Source organism: Podarcis muralis, chromosome 11 (genome assembly GCF_964188315.1).
Source record: "Podarcis muralis chromosome 11, rPodMur119.hap1.1, whole genome shotgun sequence".
NCBI lineage: Eukaryota > Metazoa > Chordata > Lepidosauria > Squamata > Lacertidae > Podarcis > Podarcis muralis.
Genome location: NC_135665.1, coordinates 59,905,657 through 59,919,557, shown reverse-complemented (window position 1 = coordinate 59,919,557; position 13,901 = coordinate 59,905,657).

Sequence of the window (13,901 nt, the reverse complement as noted above, 5' to 3'; positions counted from 1 at the left end):
ACTGATTGGCAGGTGTGTGGCACCCAATTTTTGTAGCAATATAATAGGCAGAAGTGTGCATGGAAATGTGCTTATTAGTGACAATAATGAAACACCAAAGTGCAGTGTATCGTGGAAATTGGCTTGCAAAAAGGAGTTTATCAGTCAAAAGTGCATACCAAATACCGTCGTACCTTGGTTTTCGAAGAGAATGAATTCCTGAAGTCCATTTGACTTCTGAAACGTTTGGTAACCAAGACACGACTTCCAACTGGCTGCAGGAGTGCCCTGCAGCCAATCAGAAGCCATGGAAGTTGTAGCAGACGTTCAGCTTCCAAGGCAAAGTTCGCACACCAGAACACCTACTTCCAAGTTTGCGACGTTCAAGTTCCAAGATGCTCGTGAACGAAGCTGTTCAAAAACCAAGGTACGACTGTAGTGTATTTATTGGAAGAAATTCATATTAAAGCACTGACAAATTTTCATGGGGATATTTTATTTTATTTATTTTATTTTTAATGCAGATTACTGTGAAATGTAGGGACACGGGTGGCGCTGTGGGTAAAAGCCTCAGCGCCTAGGGCTTGTCGATCGAAAGGTCGGCGGTTCGAATCCCCGCGGCGGGGTGCACTCCCACTGCTCGGTCCCAGCGCCTGCCAACCTAGCAGTTCAAAAGCACCCCCGGGTGCAAGTACATAAATAGGGACCGCTTACTAGCGGGAAGGTAAACGGCATTTCCGTGTGCGGCTCTGGCTTGCCAGAGCAGCGATGTCACGCTGGCCACGTGACCCGGAAGTGTCTCCGGACAGCGCTGGCCCCCGGCCTCTTGAGTGAGATGGGCGCACAACCCTAGAGTCTGTCAAGACTGGCCCGTACGGGCAGGGGTACCTTTACCTTTACCTTACTGTGAAATGTGGAGAACAGAATGGGGAAATGAGAAAACAGGAGAACCAAAATTGGAAGATACTTCCATCCCTAGTTGTGGGATAAGTAGATGAGGCTTCCCCAAAATGACCTCACAGGCCAAATGGGGAGGACCGGAAAGCCCAAATAGGCTTGTAGGCTGGAGATTCCCCACCCCCGGAATTAGGAACCCAAAAGCAGCTCTGCTGGATCAAGCCAATGGCCTATGCATCCCAGAACCCTTTTCTCACAGGAACCAGTCAGATACCTATGGGAAGTCCACAAGCAGGACTTGGGCTCAATTGCACTCTAACCACTTGGGATTTTCAGCAATTGTGGTTCAGAGGCATAATGCCTCCGTCAGTGGATGTAGAACATATCCATTAGGATTAGTAGGCACTGATGGACGTATTTTCCATGAAAGGTTGAGTGAGAAGAAGGCAAAGTACCCTCTAGGTTGGTAGGGTGCCTCCTGTTGTAAGATGCCTTTCCTGGTTGTAAGGGACCAGGAAAACTAGGGGGAGAGGGTAGAGTCAGGAAGTTTAGCAATGCTCTGATTTTGCCTACAAGGAATGCTTCAATGCTGCTTAAAAATAATAAATCAGGTGTCAAATTCTTTCAAAACCACTCTTTCATGGTGCCCTTGCTTCCTATGGAAGTAAGGCAAATTTTTAAAAATGTAGTATAAACACCAACAATTGGGAAACATTTGCCTGCGAGCGCTCCAACTGGATAACAGCCTTTACCAAAGGTGTCATAGGCTTTGAAGACACTCGAACTCAGGACGCAGGGGATAAATGTGCTAAGAGGAAGACACGCTTGGCAAACCCTCACCATGATCAACTCCCATATGAAAACCAATGTCCCCACTGTGGAAGGACATGTGGATCCAGAATTGGCCTCCACAGTCATTGTTAAAACCGGCTACGAGTGATCGCCAAAGAAGAAGAAGAAAGAAGTTTAGTCTGTCTATTGGGTAATCAGTGATTGTGTGCTCATTAAAGTCCAAGGTCAAAGTAGGATGAGCCAAGGACATCACCTGCATCCTAGGAAAACCTTAGGATCCATTCCCAACCTTTCAGAGACGTCGCCAGATAGAACGTAAGGCTATTTGGAAACATTAGCCATGATGTCCAGAACGTCGTTTTGACTCATCTATCTGGCCCATGTCTCTGCCTGTGCTGCAGGATAAAGGTGACTCTTCCATCTGAGTCTCTTGGCCTTTCGCCTGCTGTCTTATAAAACCTTGCAAAGTGTGCTAATTGCAAACGCTTCTGCCTACTGTATATTCTCCAGACATAAAATAAGCATTAAGGGGCTCTAAAGGGCAATGTAGCTTGATAAACTTGTTAACGCATTGTTCTTGGGCTGCCGTAAGATCTCAGCCTGACACCCTCTCTAAGTGGTCTGACTAAAACCTGCAGGCCACGATCCAGCATGCGATTGAGGCGCACTTAGGCTCACATTTCAATAAATAGGAAAACAGAGGGATATAAAATTTAGAACATGGGAGCAGGGCTGTAGAATTTAGGCTGCAATGCTAGACCCCAGTTACAGGGAGCCCTTGTAAAGCCAAGGGACACATTTCCTTCTGGGAAAACATTTTGAGGACCACAAACCAGTGGTGGGAGGGTCTGAAGGCAAGAACAAATGTAATTTTTACTTCCATACAGTATGCTAGTTTCTATGCACATTTGTCTTCTATCCAGGCAAGCAAAAAGCGTTATCCAAGTTCCAGATAAGCAAAAACACTTGAGGTGAAAAGCAGGGTCAGGAAAGTGAATGGCCGGGGTGAGGGTGAGTATGGTTGTGGTACTATGTGACATGATACTTAGCAACATAGATACTTGAGTGTGCAATGGGATACAGACTGAAAGGGGGATTAGCAGCTTGTCACAAAGAAGAAGAAGAAGAAGAGTTTGGATTTGATATCCTGCTTTATCACTACCCGAAGGAGTCTCAAAGCGGCTAACATTCTCCTTTCCCTTCCTCCCCCACAACAAACACTCTGTGAGGTGAGTGGGGCTGAGAGACTTCAAAGAAGTGTGACTAGCCCAAGGTCACCCAGCAGCTGCATGTGGAGAAGCGGGGAAGCGAACCCGGTTCCCCAGATTACGAGACTACCGCTCTTAACCATTACACCACACTGGCTCATAGGTAGCCTGGTAGGTCATGCCTTGGGGTGTCAAATTTCAGTGCCACCCTGTGCAATGCCAAAATCCGGTGCCCCCTGCTTCTTGCCTTCCATCATACATAATAGTTGCGGAGCCCCCAAGGCTCTGCACCCAGTGTGACTGAACTGGTCACATTCCCCTAAATTCCTGCATTTCAAGGAACAAAATAAAAATAAAAATCCTTCCATTAGCACCTCAGAGACCAACTAAGTTTGCTATTGGTATGAGCTTTCATGTGCATGCACACTTCTTCGTATCTGAAGAAGTGTGCATGCACATGAAAGCTTGGTCTCTAAGGTGCTACTGGAAGGATTTTTTAAATTTTGTTTCGACTACAGCAGACCAACACGGCTACCTACTGTACCTGTGTTTCAAGGAGTTGGACTAGTTGATGCTTGGGGTCGTTTCCAACTCTCCAATTCTATGACCCTATTATTCTAAATCCACCTCTGTAGGTACCATAGTAACCAATAGATCAGAAGATGTGGCTCAACTTCAGTTAGCTCCCTTGGAACGGGGAGTGTACAACGGGGGTTGATTAAGTGGGGATTGAGTGTGTCAACTGGCAAGTCCCCTCCATCCAAATACCACTTGCTGCTGCTTATAGGCTCCCCAGAGACATTTGGTTGGCCACTGTGGGAACAACATGCTGGATGAGATGGGCCCCCTTTGACCTGACCCAGCAGGATCTTCTGAAGTTCTTATCTGGAAGAAGAAAATGGCAGCATATCAAGGTAAAAAGAAACAAGCGAGGTACCAAGGAACCAAGAGTTGTCAGCCACAAGCGGGTAAAGGGCTTGATAGCTCTGTACATTAGGGAGTTAATTAGTTGGAAGTTAGCAAGAAGGCACCACAAAACAGAGTTGATAAAACATGTCTTCTGAATTCTGCAACCACTTACGGTTAAATATTCATGGTACACGTTGTGTTCAGCTATCAGGCTATTGAAAGAGCAATAAAACATCAGTAATTCATGGGGGGCACAGAATTGGGCAAGCTTTTCGGAATCACAGGAAACACCAAGGGGAAAAGACTAAGAGTACTGAATGAGCTACTTTGTAGAATAAGTCAGGAAAACCTACCTCTCCCCTAAGGCATTTTCTTCCTGATATAAGGAGGGGCTAGAAACTAAGGATGTTGTGCCAGCGTCTCATTGAGTTTTACTGCTGCTACTTCTCTGTTGGCTGTTAGGATTTTACTGTTATGGAATGGATATTTTAGATGGCTTTATTGTATATTATTATGTTTAAGCTTTGATTGTATTTTACATATGTTGTGAGCCCCCCCCCCCTTTGGAGAATGGTTATCATAGGAAGCTGCCTTATGCTGAGTCAGACCATTCTCCCATCTAGCTTAGTATTGTCTACACTGAATGGCAGCGAATCCATGGGGTTTCAGACAGGGAATGTTCCTGGTCTTACCCATGTCCAGGACATGACCTTCTGGGGCAAAGCAGATGCTCTACCACTGAGTTTTAACCCCTTCCCCCAAATGCAGATCACAACTCCTTGCTGTAAACAAATATAGACAGTCAGGCATGCAGGCAGATAATGTTGTTGTTTAGTCGTTCAGTCGTTTCCGACTCTTCGTGACCCCATGGACCAGAGCACGCCAGGCACTCCTGTCCTCCACTGCCTCCCGCAGTTTGGTCAAACTCATGCTGGTAGCTTCGAGAACACTGTCCAACCATCTCATCCTCTGGTGTCCCATTCTCCTTGTGCCCTCAATCTTTCCCAACATCAGGGTCTTTTCCAGGGAGTCTTCTCTTCTCATGAGGTGGCCAAAGTATTGGAGCCTCAGCTTCAGGATCTGTCCTTCCAGTGAGCACTCAGGGCTGATTTCCTTCAGAATGGATAGGTTTGATGTTCTTGCAGTCCATGGGACTCTCAAGAGTCTCCTCCAGCACCATAATTCAAAAGCATCCATTCTTCGGCGATCAGCCTTCTTTATGGTCCAGCTCTCACTTCCATACATCACTACTGGGAAAACCATAGCTTTGACTATACGGGCCTTTGTCGTCAAGGTGATGTCTCTGCTTTTTAAGATGCTGTCTGGCAGATAATGTTGAAATATATATTTTCACTATATTGTGTAAAAAAATCTCCTAAAGTCCGCCACAAAAAACCAAAATAAATATTTCTCCCTTTCTGTGAAGGACTCTGTCTTCTTTTCCCACCGTAAGGAAGCTCTTCTGATACAATTTTGTGATGATATCCTTGAAACTGGTGACAAACCACTTGATTGGAGAACCATGGACATATGGGTTCTTAATTGGCTGCCAAGGACCAAACTGTAAGGCGACTGACAAGATTAGTAGCTGTGGAAGAAGGGGACTTGTGAGATCAGCCCAATCTATTTAACATGCATTATGCTGTTGTTATTATGGGAGCGACTGAGCGAGCAAAAGAGGTATGCAGGGAAATCAATGACACTCGCTGCTTCCTAGCCACATCTCATCTTCTAAAATGGAACGTCTTGGGATGTTGGCAGCTGATGCTGCCTCTTCTGGGATGCTGACATGTCGTGTATTCCTAGGATAATTGGAAGCACTCCAGCTTTGCAGTGGATAATATTGCATCAGCAGCCCACCATAAACAAAACAAACTGACAGCCTGGGTTTTGCTAGTACAAGGTGTTGCAGCAGGGTTAGGGACAGGTAGCATCAATTCTTAAACCTTTGCAAAGTTGAGAGACATCCAAGGGTTTGTGTGTATGTCATCGTACTGAGTGTGTTTTAAATGGGGATTCCACGAATTTGGTTGCCATGGTGTGAATACTAAACAGTGTAGTGTGAGGAGGTAAGAGGTGACATGATAAAAGTTTATAAAATTACATATGGCATGGGGGGAAGTGGAAAAGTTTTTCTCACTCTCTCCTAGAAGTCATGGACATACAATGAAACCCAATGTGTGAATATTCAGGACATTGACTTGACCCAGCTCTAAGGCAGGGATGGGGAATGTGTGTCCTTCCATATGAAAAGTGGAAGCTACCAGACTATATGGAATTGGCAGAAATGACTGGCAGAATCTGAGACCTGGGAGAAGAGTCGGTGGAAGAAGATTGGAAGAAATTTAAAGACTACTTGCAGAAATACTGTAAAATTGATGAATGTTAAAATGATGTTGGATTGAAAACAAGTGGTATTGGTAACAAGATTAACAAGAATATGTAAATACGGAATGATAATGGATGAAAATATATTGTTATAAAAGGTTAAGATCTAAAGTTAAGGTTAATGAAAGAGGGTAAGGATTTGCTGAATCGATTATATAAATGGGAATACAAAAAGGGGAGGTGTGAGGAAGTCAAGAAAATAAGCAAACGAGTTTATAGATATTGAAAACTGGATTTGTTTTTAAACCTTTTTTCTTAGCTATTTTGTTTTTTGTATTTTGTATGTATTTTCTATGCATTTTTTTATAATATCTGTATTTTTCTCTTTATCTCTTTTCTATTTTTGATCCTTTTTTTTTTTATTCTTGTAACTCTTCGTTCTTATGTTTTCCATTGTGTAAATTCATGTCTTTCTTTGGAAAATGCTTAATAAATATCTTATAAAAAAAGAAAAGAAAAGTGGAAGCTACCCTGCACTGAGATAATGGTTCCATCCAGTTCAGTATTGCCTAAGCCACTGTTTCCCAACCTTGGGTCTCCAGCTGTTTTTGGACTACAACTCCCATCATCCCTAGCTAGCAAGACCAGTGGTCAGGGATGATGGGAATTGTAGTCTGAAAACAGCTAGACACCCAAGTTTGGGAAACATTGATCTACACCCAAAGATAGCAGCTTTCCAGGGTTTCAGATAGGGGTTCCTCCCAGTCTGACATCTAGCTCCTGGGGATTCACTTTGGGACCTTCAACATACAAACCAGATGCTGCTCCATTTTGTGCTCAGGTTGTATAATTGTGAAAATAAATCCATACCTCCTAAAGACACCACAGTCTCTGCTGGCCTTCACTGCTAAGAACAGAACCCTGAGTAACCGCCTGGAACCCCAAGATTATCTCAAAGATTGGGGTGGCATGGAACAATACGGAGAACTTACAGTTACAGTGGTACCTCGGTTTACAAACTTAGGCTGTTCCTGAAGTCCGTTCTTAAACCGAATCCGTTCTTAAACCAAGGCATGCTTTCCCTAAAGAGGCCTCCCACCACCGGTGCCCTTCCACCTTTGGGATTCCCTTCTTAAAGTTAAAGGTAAAGGTATCCCTTACCATTAGGTCCAGTTACGGATGACTCTGGGGTTGCACGCTCAACTTGCTTTACATGCCGAGGGAGCCAGCGTTTGTCCGCAGACAGTTTTTCCAGGTCATGTGGCCAGCATGACTAAGCCGCTTCTGGCAAACCAGAGTATGGAAACACTGTTTACCTTCCCGCCAGAATGGTACCTATTTATCTACTTGCACTTTGATGTGCTTTCAAACTGCTAGGTTGGCAGGAGCTGGGACCGAACAACAGGGATTCAAACTGCCGACCTTCTGATTGGCAAGCCCTAGGCTCTGTGGTTTAGACCACAGCACCACCCATGTTCCAATTCGGTTCTTAGACCGAGGTAAAGTTCGCAAACCAGGACACTACTTCCGGTTTTGCAGCATTCGTAAACCGAGGAACTGTGAATGTGCCTTCGCAACAACAATGGGCAGATGGACATAGGGGTGTCCATCTGCTCCCTCCCTCCCTTTCTCCTTTCCATGCGGCTGCCTTTTTCTCCAGCTGATGGAAGCTAACAAAGCCTCCCATCTCAGGCACTTGCCTGCAGGGTGTTTTGGAAATTTTCCCCAGATGGAGCAGCAAGAAAGAGCGACAGCTTGGGCCACTGTTTGATTGGCTGGTAGCCCTGTCTGTCACTTCAACTGTGAAGGTCTGGTAGGATATCTGAAAAGCAATTCCACGCTTAAGGTAAAGGTAAAGGTACCCCTGCCCGTACGGGCCAGTCTTGCCAGACTCTAGGGTTGTGTGCTCATCTCACTCTATAGGCCGGGAGCCAGTGCTGTCCGCAGACACTTCCGGGTCACGTGGCCAGCGTGACAAGCTGCATCTGGCAAGCCAGCGCAGCACACGGAACACCGTTTACCTTCCCGCTAGTAAGCGGTCCCTATTTATCTACTTGCACCCGAAGGTGCTTTCGAACTGCTAGGTTGGCAGGCGCTGGGACCGAATGACAGGAGCGCACCCCGCCGCAGGGATTCGAACCGCCGACCTTTCGATCGGCAAGCCCTAGGTGCTGAGGCTTTAACCCACAGCGCCACCTGCGTCCCAATTCCACGCTTGCTTAATCATAAAAAAGTCTTGCTGCAATTTTTAGGATGGGGTGGAGAGGCTCAGGCCCAGCAGCCAAACATGGCCCTCTAGGGCAATCAATTTGGCCCTTGGGACACTCCCCATGCCACACCCCTTCCAAAGGCCACACCCTCCCTGAGTGAGTTTGCTTGGTAAAGAGGGATGAATCTATCACTTTCAGTTTCTACCAATTGCTAACTTTTCCATTCTTAAATTCAGTTCTCCACATTTTCACATCAGCTTTGTGTTAGTATTATTTTCAAGCTCTCATGATATTGATCAACATTTTTGTGCATTTCCCCCCTCCCTATTAAATTTGCATGCATTTTTTTGGCTAATATCTACATTTTGCAAACCAATTTCCTCAATATAATGCATTTTTGACAATATATCTTTTTTTCACAACCCTATGCATTCTTTACCTTACTACATACTTTTTTTGCACACACAACTACCCTGCAAATTTCAGAGAAGTTTGGAAAAATGGCTATGTTTGAGTTCTTACATCGTTTGGAAAGTGTGCAAGTTAAGTAGGTTTCCCTTTGAATGCAAACTGAACCAAATAACTCCCCTAACCCTAGTCCTTCAACTGTGATAATAGCTCTTATTTGACAGGAGAGATGCATGGCATTTGTAGAGCCAGTGTGGTGTATTTCTTAGAGCATTGAACTAGGGCCTGGTAGACCAGGGTTCAAATTCCTGCTTGGCTATGAAACTCACTGAGTTTCATTAGGCAGACCCTTCAAGTATCCCTATTTTCTAGTGATAGTTCCAGATGTACAGAAGCTGTCCCAGTTTCTGATGTGATCCCGAAATGCCCCGCTTGTCTTTAGGACATCCCTATTTTCATCAGAGAAATGTTGGATTTATGCGACCCCTGAGCCAAGGAGATAGGCAAATATATAGCCTTTAGAAGACATCTGAAGGCAGCCCTGTATAGGAAAGTTTTTTTGATGTTTAGTGCAGGGGTCAGCAAACTTTTTCAGCAGCGGCCGGTCCACTGTCCCTCAGACCTTGTAGGGGGCTGGACTATATTTTGAAAAAGAAAGAAAGAAAGAATTCCTATGCCCCACAAATAACCCAGAGATGGATTTTAAATAAAACCACGCATTCTACTCATGTAAAAACACCAGGCAGGTCCCACAAATAACCCAGAGATGCATTTTGAATAAAAGGACACATTCTACTCATGTAAAAACACGCTGATTCCCGGACCGTCCGCGGACCAGATTTAGAAGGTGATTGGGCCGGATCCGGCCCCCGGGCCTTAGTTTGCCTACCCATGGTTTCACGTTTCATTATGTTTTTATATACGTTGGAAGCTGCTCAGAGTGGCTGGGGCAACCCAGTTGGATGGGTGTGTGGTATAAATATTATTATTATTATTATTATTATTATTATTATTATTATTGAATAGGACACCCATTTTTCATCAGATAAATGTTGGAGGGTATGCATTATATCATTGGCTCTCACCCTAATCTACCTCCCAAGGTTGGTGCAGGGATTAATTGAACAGGGAAGAACCATGAATACCAGTTTGTTGTGTTGCCATAAGTCAGGGGAAACCCAGACATGCCCTTTTTTTGGGGGGGGGTGTCAACATGCCCATCTGGTTAGAGTTTTATATTTCAAAGGAAATGTCTAGGTTTTTCCAGCCTGGGCTCAGATTGCTCTGCATGCCACAGCCACTGCCAGCCCAAGTCGGGGAAAGAGACATGCGGGTACGGGTTGGCAGCAGCTTGGGCTGTCCTCTTTTTTGCTCTTCAGGATATGGCAATCCTACCAGTTTGTATTCTTTGGAGAAAAAGATGGGATATAAACTCAGTAAATGCAATAATTAAAAATAGAAGCTTCTGACTTTTAAGTGGCTGGGATGTACCCTACTGTAGAAATAATAATAATAATAATAATAATAATAATAATAATAATAATAATAATAATAATAATTTATTATCTATACCCCGCCCATCTGGCTGAGTTTCCCCAGCCACTCTGGGCAGCTCCCAAAAACAATACAGCATTAATTATTAAAAACTTCCCTAAACAGGGCTGCCTTCAGATGTCTTCTAAAAATAAGATAGCTGCTTATTTCCTTGACATCTGATGGGAGGGTGTTCCACAGGGTGGGCACCACTACCGAGAAGGCCCTCTGTCCGGTTCCCTGTAACCTCACTTCTTGCAATGAGGGAACCACCAGAAGGCCCTCGGCACTGGATCTCAGTGTCCGGGCTGAACGATGGGGGTGGAGACACTCCTTCAGGTATACTGGGCCAAGGCCATTTAGGGCTTTAAAGGTCAGCACCAACACTTTGAATTGTGCTCGGAAACATACTGGGAGCCAATGCAGATCTCCCAGGAACAGAAAGGCAAGAGAAAAGAACATCTCCCCTTGTTCCACTTCATTTAAACTCCTTGAGATGTTGAAAACTTCACACATTTGCCCTTCATTTTTTGCAGACCCTGTATCCGTTACCCCTTCCTCATGCTTTTCTCAGTTAACTTAGCCCTGGAAGACTCATACGTCATGGCTCAGAGGAAAAAGACGCCTCTTTCAGGTTTTCCCCCTGGGCGGATGTTTTGTCATTTCCTCAGAAATGGAGCGCATGGCAAGGCAAAACTCCACAAAGCCTCTGAGAGAAAGAAATGATAATAACCGTTCGGCTCGAACTCCTAGGGCTTTAAAGTCTGCTGGGGTAAAATTAACTCTGCAATTAGCAGTGTGAATCGGTGCTCTAATGAGCTCCAGTCCTATAAAGATCTGGAAGAAAAGAGATGGCTAATTATAATGGATGGGGTGGAGTTCTTCGACAACCTGCTCTCCAAGGGAGCTAATGTTCAAACATGAGTAATATTTGAGAGCTGAGTTTTCGGCTGCAATCAGACAAGGGGGAAGTGAGTGAACCAGGAGCAAATGAAATCCTGATTCTGGAAGAAGGTGATTACATCTCAAACAGTGGTTCTCTGCTAGGTAATGATAATGATTATCTCCTTCTACTTTTTAAAGAAGTAGAAATAGCAATAGCAGCAAAGGACCAGAGGTGAGGGGCCTCTGCCCAATAAGCAATTCTCCTCCAAGGGAATCGTGATAAAACATCTGGAAATCAAGCATTCTGAGGAACAGTTGAGGGAGTTGGACATCTTTAGCCTGGAGAAGACTGAGAGTTGGCGTGATAGGCATCTCAGATATCTGAAGTGCTGTCACAAGGAATCATAGAATTGTATAATTGTTGAGTTAAAGGTAAAGGCAAAGGGGACCCCTGACCATTAGGTCCAGTTGTGGCCGACTCTGGGGTTGCGGCGCTCATCTCGCTTTATTGGCCAAGGGAGCTGGCATATAGTCATGTGGCCAGCATGACTAAGCTACTTCTGGCGAACCAGAGCAGTGCACGGAAACGCCGTTTACCTTCCCACAAGAGCGGTACCTATTTATCTACTTGCACTTTGACATGCTTCCGACCAAGCAATGGGAGCTCACCCCGTTGTGGGGATTCGCACCGCTGACCTTCAGATCGGCAAGTCCTAGGCTCTGTGGTTTAACCCACAGCGCCACCTGATTCCCTAATTGTTGAGTTGGAAGGGACCAAAAAGGTCTTCCAGTCTAACCCCCCTGCAATGCAGGAATATCAACTAAAGCATACATGACAGATGATCATCCAACCTCTCCTTAAAAACCTCCAATGAAGGTGAGTTCACAACCTCCCAAGGGAGTCTGTCCCGCTGTCAAACATGTCCACTGTAGAATATGGAGGAAGCTTGTTTTCTGCTGCTCCAGAGGGTGACCCAATGAATTTAAATGCAAGAAAGAAGATTCTGACTAAACATCTGGTGGTAAGAGCTGTTTGACAGTGGAATGGACTCCTTTGGAAGGCAGCGGACTCTCATGCAGAGGTTGGATCACCTTCTCTTTAAAAAAATAATTAAGCAATTTCATCATAACAAATTATCAAACCGTATAATCACATACGTTATTTCTCCCCCTTTATTCCTACTCCCCCTTCCATCCCTCCCACCAGGGACTTCCCTCAGCTCCTATCTCTGATTTCTCTACACATATTATTCTCTGCATGTTATAAAGTTATACATATCCTTACCTTATCTATCTATCATGCTATCCAGAAATAAATTTGTGCATGTTTATTCAAAACCTGCCAAGGACTCCAGTTCATTTTGTTGTCTTTTTAGATAATTTGTAAAAAGCTCCCATTCTTCCTTAAAGTCACAGTTGTCCTTGTCCCACAGTTTGTATGTCAATTTAGCCAACTCTGCATAGCTCATCAATTTTTCTTGCCACTGTTCTTTCATTGGGATTTCCTCATTCTTTCATCCTTGTGCTAGGATCTCCATGGATGCTCTAGTTGAGATTCCTGCATTGCATGGGGGTGTACCAGGTGACCCTCAAGAACCCTACAATTCTATGATGGAGCCCCTTAAACAGGGCTGAGGAACCAGTGGACTGCCCAATGCTGTTGAGTTCCCAACACCCTTGACCATTGGCTAGTGGGACTGCTTGCCTTCCAACCTTCCAGAGAAAAATGAAAGTGTCACTTTCCCAATGATCTGTTGCTTGTAGTTTGATCGACACCCATTGATGTTGTTCCTGCTGGATTGTCTTTGATGCTATTGGCACCGTTGATTGTTCAATTGCTTTTTTTTTTTTTTTTTTTTTTACTGCTTTTAGTGTGTGTGGATGTTTGGATGTTTCCATCTCTAAGAGAGAAGTGTGGGGTGTTATTTTTTTTATAATAAATAAATGTGTTGGACATACAGAGCAGCTATAAAAAAATATTATAGACATGGTTTTGCTCATAGTTTTGTGAAGGAATAATTATAAACCGTAACTGACCAACCAACCATGAGTCACTTCATTTTCCTGCCTCTGAGAACAAAACGAAAACAAATGAAAAATGAAAAAGATTTGTTTTCGGGGGGGGGGGCTGAGTTTCTGGAGACAAGGAAGAGGAAGAACAGTAAGTGTTTGTTTCCAAAAATATAGATATTAGGGAGTCAGTGTGGTGTAGTAGTCAGAGTCACTAGGATCTGGAAGACTAGCATTTAAATCCCCACTCATTCATGAAGCTCACTGGATGACCTTGGGTCTACTTTGAGTGAAGCTTAGCTGAATGCGTTGCATTGCATTGATTTCCCACATTTTCTCAAAGGAAGTCAGGGTGGTGTATATGGTTTCCCCCACCTCATTTAATCCCCACAACAACCCTGTGAAGTAGGTAGGTAGGTAGGTAGGTAGGTAAGGCTGAGAGTGAGTGACTGACCAAAGGTCCCTAGCAAGCTTCATTGTTAAGGGTGGGATTTGAACCCTGGCCTCCAAAGTCCTAGTCTGACGCTCTAATGCCCCCACCTGAGAACTGTGGCCCTTTAGCTGGCTTGTGAATATCTACTGGTGATTATTGCTGCAATACATCCCTTGACGTCATAGTTAATTTGACCTACTGAAATGGTGTATTGCAAGACTGCATTTGCCAGGTGGAAAGAAAGCAACCCTGGAACAAGTCGATCCCAGCAAATGCTTCCCTGTACCTGCTCTGATGCACCAATGTGAT